The 12,565-nt window shown below is 37.1% G+C and overlaps 1 pseudogene; it reads right to left on the bottom strand.

Moving 5' to 3' along the window:
- Positions 1-1,513: 1,513 nt before the first annotated feature.
- Positions 1,514-2,157, bottom strand: LOC120223040 (annotated as a pseudogene).
- Between the last annotated feature and the right edge of the window lie 10,408 nt (positions 2,158-12,565).

The following is a 12,565-nucleotide window of genomic DNA, read 5'->3' as shown; positions in this document are numbered from 1 at the left end:
ATGTATGGTGTTTGGAAAGTGTAATGATTGAGCAGGGAAAGCATTGCAATTTTAATTGAAATGTGGTATGTCCAACATTCAATCTCTCTGCCTTAGTTACATAGTGTATCAAAGGATTTGCATGCACACTGATAGAACTAAATAAAAAGCTGATTATTTCAATGATGATCCTAAAGATAAGAAAATATTTTTAGAAACTTAGTAACAATTCATATGAAGTTCTGATTTTATACCTGTGTAGAAATACCTATGGATATGGATCAACTGGGAAATGTGAACTTTGCTGTAGAAAATTATAGATGAAAATAAGTGTCTCCATCAACATCTATAAATAGATTCAAATAACTGTGAATGATGGAGGAAAAAGAGTAAAAGAGCTGGTCAAAAACTATCAAAAATATTAAAAGGCCTATGGAGTTATATGGTTTTAATACCATGCTTATTTTTTAAAAATTTCTTCCAAGTTTTTATTTAAATTCTAGTTAGTTAACATATAGTGATATTTGCTACAGGTACAAGATTTAGTGATTCATCACTTACATACAACACCCAATGCTCATCCCAACAAGTGCCCTCTTTTATGCCCATCACTCATTTAGTCCATCGTCCCACCAATCTTCCCTCCAGCAATCCTCAGTTTGTTCTCTATAGTTAAGAGTCTGTTTTATGGTTTGTTTGTCTTTTTCCTCCCTATATTCATCCATTTTGTTTCTTAAATTTCACATATGAGTGAAATCATATGGAATTTGTCTTCCTCTGACTGAGTTATTTCACTTAGTGTAATACTCTCTAGCTCCATCCACATCAATGCAAATGGCAAGATTTCATTCTTTTTGATAGCTGAATAACATATGCCACTTCTTTATCTATTCATCAGTCAATGGACATTTGGGCTTTTCCCATAATTTGGTTATTGTTGATTAATGCTGCTATAAACATCAGAGTGCATATATCCCTTCAAATCATATACCCAAAGGTACAAATCATGTACATAAATCTAAATTTATGTACCCTTTGGTTACCTAGTAGTATAATTAAAAATCATGCTTAATGGATCCTGTTCCCACTGGATTGTTCAGATCCTGATTTTCATCTTGGATTTAGTAGACATATTCTTTAGGATAAATTATTGCCAAAAATGTTGTTCAACATTTTTAAAAATGTGATAAGGAGTGGAGCGCCTGGATGGTTTGGTTGGTTAAGCATCCGAGTTCAACTCAGGTCATGATCTCACAGCTTGTGGCATTGAGCCCTTTGTCGGGCTCTGTGCTGACAGCTCAGAGCCTGGAGCCTGCTTCGGGTTCTGTGTCTCCTCTCTCTTTGCCCCTCCCCTGCTTGTACTCTGTCTTTCTCTGTCTCTGTCTTTCTCAAAAATAAACAAACATTAAAAAAGTGTTTTAATGTGATAAGAAGATATTGACCAAGGTTTCATAGTAGACTAGGCAGGAAAAAGTTATAACAGCCAGCTGGTGGTCAATTTCTCTTTTTTGTTAATCATAAGTTGCCAATGATTTTATTTTTTCTTTTTAACATCCCGTTCCACAGCTTCTTTAGCCCTTTCTGCCTGGATGCCAAAGAACAATGCAGTGACCCCGGCCTTATGAAGATTGGTCAACACCTTGAAGTTCTTCTCCTCCTCTGTAATAACTCTGGCTTTCTCCTTCTTAAAGACATTCCCTCTGGGCTCCAGTAGTCCTGTCAGCTGGGTAGCCAATTTGATTTCTTCAGCAGAGCTATCTCCTTTCTTGGGATCTGAGGACATCTGGAGAAGAGGATGAGCTTGGAGAGGTACTCCTTCAGCCACTGCACATTAGCCTGCAGGGACTCTGTGGACTTCTCTGCCTTCTTGGATCCACTGAGATCCCAATAGTTCCATACCACCTTCTTGTCAATGCCAGCCACCCTAACTCTTCCAAGTAGAACCCCTGCCAGCTCATACTTTGTTGTGCTACTTCCTCATAGAGCACCTCATGATGGGCCAGATGGATCCAGACAGGTCCAGACAGGGGATGCAGGGTGATGGGGCTTGCTCTGGCTTGCCAGGCCTTGTGTCTGCTGAACTTCCATGCCAGCTGGTTGAACCATGTGGCCACACACACACTATGAGCCCTTGTGGAAGTGGGGCTTCAAGATCATGCCATTCTGGCTAGGTGCCATGGCTGCTGTCTATGGGCCTGAGAGCACAGAAGAGGGGAGCTAGTCAGGGTCCAGAGTCCAGCCAGAGGCAATGGCTTGCTCCCCACCAGAGCCCAGGCCTGACCCCCTCCTATGTGATCAATTTCTTCCATGATTAATGAATAAGGGGACACCCTGGAGGAAAGAAAAAATCACTAGGTGACCTAGTGTAATTTTCTTGTAAATATGATAATTGCATGTCTGGGGAAATAGATGAATGATACTAGTCATTATCTATGCAGTACTCTTAAAGTCCTTGGATTAGGATTGCTTAAGTAAAGAAAATATAATTTACGGAGAATGTCACATAAACTGTACAACTTCCTGGGGTATAGGACATAGATGTTTCATAACATCTTGCAGTATGGGGTAACCTGTGAGCCTCTTATTGAAACCTCTCCTATTAATCTGGAACAGAAATCGTGTGTATGATGTGAAAAGGAAGGGCCTACAGAAGAGCCACATGGGACGATCTCTTCCTGCTTTGTCTGGTACCCAGATTACTTGATCTTTAAAATGATTAGTAAAGCTGGATACAGTGTAATTATCTTATATGATTCTAGATTGAATTCCTTTGGGTTCTAGAAACAACTGCTTTGCTGAAAAATTATATTTTAAGACGATATTAGCATGAAGATTCTAAACAACTGTCACATATGGTTTTGAAATTGTTTCATTGTTCTAAATTTTTTCAGAGGGAGCTGGTGTTATATTCTTATGTCTCTTCTTGCCTCATTGAGAAAATTGGAGTTGGGGTTGTTTGGTGGTGAAGGAGTGAATGGGAATAAGCACTAGAGGAGATGATGCGTCTGCTCATTGAAAGAAGCAAACTCCAAATAGGTACTAAGGGAAACGTCTCTGGCTTGCACAAAGCAGAATAAGAAAATTGAGTGGGACAGATGCTTTTATATATATTGTGGAACATTAATTTCACTGTGGAATCAATAGGTTCACTTGAAATGTGAGAGGTTCCCACTGTCAAAGTTTATGAGGTAGGGACAAATTTGAAGCCTTCCGTATTGCCAGCATCATGTTGTTATATAGTAGTATCCACTGTGTAACGATTATCGAGTGAGTTTGGATAGAAAATGTGTTGGCACTTCTAGATGGGATGTAGAAGATTACAATTTTATTCTATAATGTATGTCTTCTTAAAGTAAACTTAATTGTCCTCTTGTGTCCCATTTAAGAGGGATCTGTGGCTAAAATGTATATGCCATTGTTCTGGGTGAATATGAATATTAGATTAATGAGAATAAAAAAATAGAGAAAGGCTTAGATAAGATCGTTTTGATACTGTACTCTGTTTAGTTTCTTCCTTCACAGACACAACATTTCTGGCTGAAAACAGTCTGACTTCTAAGCCCAGTGTGTTAAAAATAAAGAGCAAAAGGTAGGAAAAATTTTGGCTTCTAAAGAGAGTAAACTTTCTTCCCCCTTTCATCCTGTGTTGTAAATGCAAGTCAGCTCAAGTGAATGGTAAATATTGGGCCACTGATAATATGGAAATCTATCATTCTCTTGTCTCTCTTTGTAATATCCCTGTATCATCTGGTTGGACAGTATGATAAGATCTCAGGCTGCCCTTTATTGGTTAGTAAGAAACCTCATCCCAGAAGGAGTTTGAGGTATAGATTTGGCTATTTGGCTGGTTCTACTGTGAATATCATTGCTTTCCTCCTCCTTGGATTCTCACCTTGGGGTTACTTGTCTTATCTTTCACGTGTCCATTTAAAGAGTCCACATTCAGGGCACCACTGAACCCCTTTCTCCCAACTATTCTCAGTGGCTACTCAAAGTTGCTGTCAGGTTTGAGGTATCAGATCTTAATTTTTAAAATAGGGAAGTTTTTTTCTTGTATACCTTTTTTCTATATATCTTTTGTAAATCTGTGACTTGAATAGGCAAATGGTCAGGGATTTTGGTTTTCAGTATTGTGGTTTCTAGCCAATCATTATTTCATCCCGACTAGCATCCATGTTGTGCTTTATTGCCACCTATGACTCCAACCATTTTGGTTGGCTAGACAGTGCAGGGTGAAAAAGTGTAGCGTTACCTATATTTTTGCAAATGTTACATAATACCGTGAATATTTGGAAAAGTCAGGGAGAATAGCCCTGATGTTGTATTTCCTTTACTTGGTGACAAAAAGGGATTAATCAATGTAGGTACACCTGTTACTTGGGAATGAAGCCAGAATCATTGATTTAAGAGTTCAGCGTGTGCAGATGCTGCTAGGGGTCTCTCTTGCATCAATTATTATGGAAGACTTGCCTTAAAAAAAAAAGAAAAAGAAAAAGACATAATGTCTCTTAAATCAACTTTGGTTGGTGGTGATAACACAGTTGTAAAACTTATCCTTTGAGTAAATAGAGGGTAAGAGACTGAATTCTGCTTTTTATAAGAACATGTCAGTTTTCTATAATAACTGTTTAAATCCCTAGACTCATCAGGTGTGCAGTTAGCATTTGAAACTTACAGTTAACAGTAAACACTTCAACTGTAGTATAGTATGGGGGAGAGAAAAAATAACATTAATTATCTGATTGATTTCAAAAAGAATTTAGAGTATGTTATGTTTTGTAACCCTGCTTTTCCTAATAATCCTGAGTTATCTTGGGTGGGAATATAAGAAACATAAAACTAGGTAATTGTATGTGTTACCAAAATAACAACTCTCAGTAAGATAAGAGATACACACACAAATAATTCATATTTAACTTCCACTAATTAATACCAAAAACTGTCTTTCAACACTTTAAACAAAAATGCATTTAGGTGGTATAGTGTCTCCAGTACTCTTTACATTTATCTTTCTATTTCAGGAATAAGCCAATATATTATTTTCCTCCCTGGGGGCACATTAATGGCTTTGTTGGTTAAGTGTCCAACTCTTAGTTTCAGCTTAGGTCATGATCTCACAATTTATAAGTTCGAGTCCCACATCAGGCTCCATGCTGTCAGTGTGGAGTCTGCTTGGGATCCTCTCTCTCTGGCCCTCCCCCTCTTCTGCTTTCTCTCTCTCTCTCTCTCAAAACAAATAAACCTAAAACATAATAATATTTTTCCTCCCTTTTTTCAGTTTCATCTTTCTCATTGGATGGGAGTTATAAAAAGATGTATTTTTGATACCTCAAATTCAATATTAGAAGTATTAACTCAATCACACCTAACTCATAGAGGAGATAAAATATAGATAACTCAAAAGTTATTTTATTTAAATCATTTTAAACTGTGTATTCAATTGTTTCAGGTGTAACTTTTAAGTTTTGAATTCTGATGAGCTAAATGCTAAATTTTCATAAATATTTGAGTTTTACTATATATCAGTCATATTTTACATATTGATGGATAATAACAGTAAACAAAGGAGCCTTAACTGATTGTTCTCATAAAACTTATGTTTCTGATTGTGGTGGGAGGTAGAAATTAATGTTATAAATATTAAGTATAACTTTCAGGTCATAGGTGATCAATATGAAGAGGAAATATAAAAAGGTAGGGACAAGATGATTTCAAAGGAATACCATCATAGATAGAATGGTAAAGCCGATTTTGGAGGCCTGAATAAAGCTGGACTTATCTGAGAAAAATGTATTTCAGATATTGATAACAACAAGGGAAAAGCGTTGGGACAGAAGCACTCTATGTGGTTGAAATGGAAATGACCCTGACCAAAATCTGAAGATGAAGAAAGACAAGGAGCTTAATCATGTGGTTCTTTGTAGGCCATCTGAAGAATGCTTTTTACTCCGTGGCGATAAGAAAACACTGTAGTGTCTGAGTAGGGGAGCAAGGTAATCAGGTGTGGAGTTAGTCCTTCTATGTATTATTACAGTTATACTATCACACACCCACACACAATAGTAGAATATGGGAGAAAGTTTCTTGGGCAAATAATTTTGAGAAATTTTTGCTTTAAAAAAAAAGTGTTCTTGGGGCACCTGGGTGGCTCATTCGGTTAAGCGACTAACTCGATTTTGGCTCAGGTCACCATCTTAGGGTCAATTAGATCAAACCCTGTGTCTGGCTCTGGGCTGAGCATGGAGCCTGCTTAGGATTCTACTTCTTCCTCTCTCTCTGCCCCCTCCCCTGCTTGCACGTGTAAGTGTGTGCATGTGTGTGTACATGTGGTCTCTCTTTCTCAAAATAAATAAAATGAAAAAGAAAGTTTTCTTCACAGCAAGAATTTTGATACCGTTTAAAATACTAGTGTCTTTGAGGTGCCTGGGTGGCTCAGTTGGCTAGGTGACAAGTTCTGGCTCAGGTCATGATCTTGTGGTCTGTGGGTTCTCTTTCTCGAGCACTCTCTCTCTCTCTCAAAAATAAATAAACATAAAAAATAAACGTAAAAATTAAAATGCTACTATCTTCAAAAAAGATTTTATATGTAGTATATTAAAATTGTTGACACAATACTCTTCTCTCAAAGATTATTGTGATTTGGGAGATGCACAATTATCTATACTTATAATCTCTTTCCTAAAGATCATTGAAAAGACTATATATGTAAAATCAACTTTTCTGTGGGATATGCATAAAGAATAACTAACACTGTCCGAAGTTCTGAGACTTCAATAAAAATAATACTCTACAGAGGATTCTAATTAAATACATTTTTAAAAATGGAAATCTTTTTTTTAAATTTTTCTTTAATGTTTTATTTATTGCTGAGAGAGAGAGAGGCAACGTGAGCAGGGGAGGGTCAGAGAGAGAGGAAGATAAAGAATGCGAAGCAGGCTCCAGGCTCTGAGCTAGCTGTCAGCACAGAGCCCGATGCAGGGCTCGAACCCACAAACTATGAGATTATGACCTGAGCCGAAGTCAGACGCTTAACCGACTGAGCCATCCAGGTGCCCCTAAAAATGGAAATCTAAAGAAACCTTTAAGATTAGAGAATATTTTGGGGCACCTGGGTGGCTCAGTTGGCTGAGTATCCAACTTCGGCTCAGGTCATGATCTCACATTTTGTGGGTTCCAGCCCCATGTTGGGCTCTCTGCTGACCGCTCTGAGTCTGGAGCCTGCTTTGGTTTCTGTGGCTGTCTCTCTCTGCCTCTTCCCCACTCACACACTCTCTCTCTCAAAAATAAATAAACATTTAAAAAATGTTTAAAATGTATTATAACATATTTTTAAAGTTTATTTATTTTTGAGTGAGAGAGAATGCAGAGGAGGGGCAGAGAGAGGAAAGAGACAATCCCAAGCAAGTTCCAAGCCATCAACACAGAGCCTGACACAGGGCTAGAACTCACGAACTGTGATATCATGACCTGAGCTGAAATCAAAAGTTGGACACTTAACCAACAGAGTGACCCAGGCACCCCTAAGATTATGGCACATTTTAGACACTGTAGTGTTTTAACAACCAAACTTTACTATGTGTCATAAACTCTTATACATATATTATTTAATATTTAATATTCCTTGTATAGGCATTGTTACCTGTGTATTGCAGAAAGTGAACACATGACATGGATATGGTAAACTGACCAACTCCAATTCACTCAGACAGTCAACATCATGGACAGATGTCAAATCTAATTGTTTGAATGAAACATGCAATAATAAACACTATATTATAAGCCTGGCATAGTAAAAATTATTATGTATCATGAGAAATATCCTAAAGCAATGATGTTATTGCAGTCTTGGTATTTACAGTTTGTGTTTTTGTATGGTAAAGATATCTGCTCTACAGGGGACAAGATGATATCAATGTGCATTTTTAAAAATTTAATCTAATATACATAATTGAGAACCATACAAATGATTGGGATCCAAAATCAATTAGATTACCTTTTACTCTGAATTTCACTTCAAAATTTAGCTTTCAACTTTTATTTGGTTCACCTAAAGAGAGTATCTCTATCTAATGCCTTACATAATACAGAAAGAAATCCATGACATCAAGAATTTACATGATTCACCTAAAAACACTAATAAACCATTAATTAGAAATTAGAATAATCAGAAAGGTTAAATAACAACTTAGACATTGACAAAGTACACTATTGGGAGAAAAACATTATACTAGCCCTTTCTTCTAGTACATTAATGTGTAATACCTTACACCAAAAATGATGGAGGTAAAGTTTAAAAACAGCAAAGATAGAGTACAATATGATTTTTAAAATATAAATATAAAACTATTATTTTATTCTATTAAGTAATAGAATAATGCAATAAATAACTTGTGCAATGCCCCTAACCAATATTTGCCTCTCCTTTGTACATTAAAGCACTCAGTTATTTTATTCTATAATATTCAAAGATGAGTTACTAATAAGTCCATACTTTCAAATAGCATTTCTTAAATACATTTAAATTAATTGACCCACTTTAACTTATAAAAAATGACATAAGTAGAGCCATTTTTATTTTTACTATTTATTTATTTATTTATGTTTCAGGTGTAGAATTTAGTGATTTGTCACTTGTATAGAAAACACCCGGTTTTTATCACAAGTGCTCTCCTTAATACCTATCACCTATTTAACCCATCCCCTCACTTATCCCCAGTAACTCTCAGTTTGTTCTCTATAGTTAAATGTTTGTTTGTTTTTCTGGTTTGCCTCTCTTTTTTTCCCCCCTCTCCTTATGTTCATCAGTTTTGTTTCTTTAATTCCACATATGGATGATATCATATGGTATTTGTCTTTCTTTGACTATTTTGCTGAGAATAATATACTCTAGCACCAGCCATGTCATTGCAAATGGCAAGATTTCATCCTTCTTGATAGCTGAGTAATAGTCCATGAGGGCACGTGCGCGTGCGTGCATGCACACACACTACATTTTTTAAAATCCATTTATCAGTCTATGGACATTTTGGGTCTTTCCATAATTTCAGCACTTTTACTTTTTTAATTTATTTAAAAAAATTTTTAAATATTTTATTTATTTCTGAGAGAGAGAGGGAGAGAGAGACAGCGTGAGTAGGGGAGGATCAGAAAGAGAAGGAGACACAGAATCTGAAGCAGGCTCCAGGCTCTGAGCTCTCTGTCAGCACTGAGCCCAACACAGGGCTCGAACCCATGAACCGTGAGATCATGACCTAAGCCAAAATCAGATGCTTAACCGACTGAGCCACACAGATTCTCTGGCACTTTTAAAAATAGACCTGGAAGAGCTATTTCAGAGGAACTGCCTTGAACATCCTGTTTCCTAAATCTTTGAACTGGGCCAAACATCAACATTCCAAGAAGTCAGCAAGAATGAGAAAATCTTGTTTGAAAAGACTGATAAAAATGAACTTTTACCTGGCAACCAATTACCTGACCAATCAGTGATGTACAAATCTAGCCCTGCTTGTCAGAACAATAAATGTTTCTTTCAAACAACTTACCTAATATTTTCTTATGCTTATAAAAATCCTGAGTCTACTTCCTATAATCAGGACACTGTTTTGGCATTTATCTAAATCTGTGTACCCTGAATTTCAATTCTTTGATCCCAAATAAATGCTAGCCTCTTGAACTGGTTTCTTATTCTAAGTTTTTTCAAGAGGTTCCTCCCTCAGCGAATCCAGTTGTTTTCATGTTCAAGAATTAGGATTCTTCTCCTTATAAATATTTACCCCAGTGGACCGAAAATTCCAAAGATTATGTGCAATTACAGTGGTCACTTTGGGGTTCTTTTGAACTCACAAAACTTGACTTGAGAACCACAGATTTAAAACCAGACAAATCAAATAGAATGCTTAATTAGGATTTGGAAACTTCAGATGAACTCAAGCCTGATTGCCTCTTTTCAGAATACTGTTTCCAACTTAAGAGAGAAAATTTCTTAGTTTGAAAAGAATCATAAGGCTTTACAGAATTACACTTCTCTTTAGCCATCTCCTGCTGCTCTCTCACTCTTGCTCTCATTCTCGCTCTCTCTTCTACTTTTCTGTGCTCCTCTGTGGCCAAATTCCTTCTTTACCCTCAATATCCCAAGAACTCTCTAGATCTTCCTTTTTTATCCTCTTTACACTGTCCTGTTTTAATGCACTTTTTCAAGGTTAGACCTAGAAGTTATACTCCTGAGCATTTTAAATTCTCCCTAGACAGAGGCCAAACTGAGAGCTATTGCTAAGGAGTTTCCAATGGTTTCTGAAGACTCTCATCAGTTTGCTGTCAAATTTAATATTGTCATACAAACCTACCACTCTTTTTTAAAAATATTTATTAGTTAGTCCATCTACTTATTGGAAAGGGTCAAGCTCAACATTGGATGCCAAAGGCTGAAAGCCATTAGATAATCTCCAGTGGGTCTTAACCACAAGACAGGGTACCTGCTGGGTGCTTTACATGAAGCCATGCCCCATGTCTTCCCTAAAGCCATTGATTGGAATAAAAAACATCCAGACATGTACTCAAAAGCTTAACAAACTAGTTTATGAATGCTTAATTAGCTTCAATTAGTTTTTTTTAATTTTAAAGTTTATTTATTTATTTTGAGAAAGAGAGTGCACTCAAATGCAGGAGGGGCAGAGAAAGGAGAGAAAGAATGTGAGTCAGGCTCTGTGCTGTCAGTACAAAGCCCATAAGGGGCTCAAATTAAAAAAAAAAAAAATGAGAAAATGACCTGAACTAAAATCAAGAGATGGATGCTTAACCGATTGAGTCATCCAGGTGCCCCTTTATCTGCCATGATTTTAAGAAACCCAGACACTATCTTACACAGAAACACCAATGGCAATCCTCTAACACTAAGCCCTCAAGCCCTTTAATGGACAGAGGCTACTCACAGGAAATGCAAGAGGTTTTTCTGATTTTGCCCCTGAATCATCTGGGTGAAACTTCCTTAATGATTGGAAATGAAGTTTTCACCATTTTAATTGACACTGGAGCAACTCTTCTATGTTCATGTTCAAGCAATCTCGTACTGAAAAAATTCAATTGGTAGGAATTTCTAATAGACCTTTCCTTAACAGTTTATGAGTCTCTTTCCTTCCCTTTTCAGTTAGGCACCTTTTCAGGATAGGCATTCCTTTTTACTAGTTCTCTTAGCTCCTGTCCATCTACTTGGAAGAGACTTCTTAGAAAAATACCACACTGCCATTTCCTTTTCCCAAAAAAAAGGAAATCATTCTCTTTTTAAAAATGTTTATTTATCTTGAGAGAGAGAACAAGCAGGGGAGGGGCAGACCAAGAGGGAGAGACAGAGAATGCTAAGCAGGCTTCACACTCAACAGAGGGCCCAACACAGGGGTCCATCTCACGACCTTGAGATCATGGCTTGAGCCAAAACCAAGAGTCGGACACTAAACCAACTGATCCATGCAGGTGACTCAAAAGAGAAATCATTCTTAAAATCAATCAACCCCTCTTTCAACTGTCAGCATTGGAAACCATTCAATACCTCTAATATTCTTTCCCCTTAAATAAGCTAATAAGGATACTGAGAGCTTAACTTAGAAAAAGTTCCTAAAGGACTTAGGGGAAAATCCATGATAGATATCAGGCAGATCCATTCTGCTTCTCCAGTAAAGTTTCAAGTTGATCCAAGCAAACCCCTTCCTAATATCAGGCAATACCCTTTAAATGTTGAAGCTATTGCAGTAATAAAACCAATTATAGAGGAATGCAAGGCTCAAAATCTTAGAGTCTTTTGTATCAGCCCTTGTAATACATTCATCCTTTCTGTAAAGAAGCCTCATGGACAAGGGTGCAAGTCTGTCCAGGACCCCAAAGCCAACAATAACATTCCGTTCCCTGACCCCAGTTCTCCCTAACCTTCACACTCTCCAACCTCCATTCCCACAAAGAGTTAAGTTTTTCACTGTAATTTGATTTCTATAGTGCCTTCTTTAGTATCCCTGTGGATCCCAAAAGCCAATTTTTATTTGCCTTTATTTGGAAAGGACAACAATATGTTTGGAGTGTGATGCCATAGGACTACCCAGAGAGTCCTTATTTTTCACAAATCTTTATGCAGATTTGGCAGATGACACTTTCCCACAAAAAAATCAACACTTATCAACAGTATGTTGATGATCTTCCCCTTTGCTCCCCTTGCAGTGAAGCCTGTAAGCAGGACAGTATCCATCTCCTTAAACTGTTAGCAAATAAAAACCACAAAGTCTCAGAGAAAAACTTCAATTCATCCAGACTCAAGCTAGATATTTGGGACATTTAATCTCTGACCAAGATCTCCTCTTATACCCCAAGATGCTCCAGAGCATCTTAATACTCCCACAGACACAAATCCAGAGATACCTTTGCAGATTTTTAGTCCTTGAAGGATGTTGTAAGAACTGGACACTGAATTTGTCCTTAAAATCCCAACTGTGTTATATCCTACTAAAATCTGACAAATTGGATACCATACAATGGGAAGAAAATACTTACACCGCCAATTAAATGGACTCCTCAGCCCTCTTATTGGGGCACCCTAATTTACAGT

Source organism: Hyaena hyaena, unplaced genomic scaffold (assembly GCF_003009895.1).
Source record: "Hyaena hyaena isolate Hyena2069 unplaced genomic scaffold, ASM300989v1 scaffold_937, whole genome shotgun sequence".
NCBI classification, from domain to species: Eukaryota; Metazoa; Chordata; class Mammalia; order Carnivora; family Hyaenidae; genus Hyaena; species Hyaena hyaena.
The sequence above is the reverse complement of the archived record's forward strand: the minus strand, read 5'-3'. Positions and strand labels throughout refer to the sequence as shown.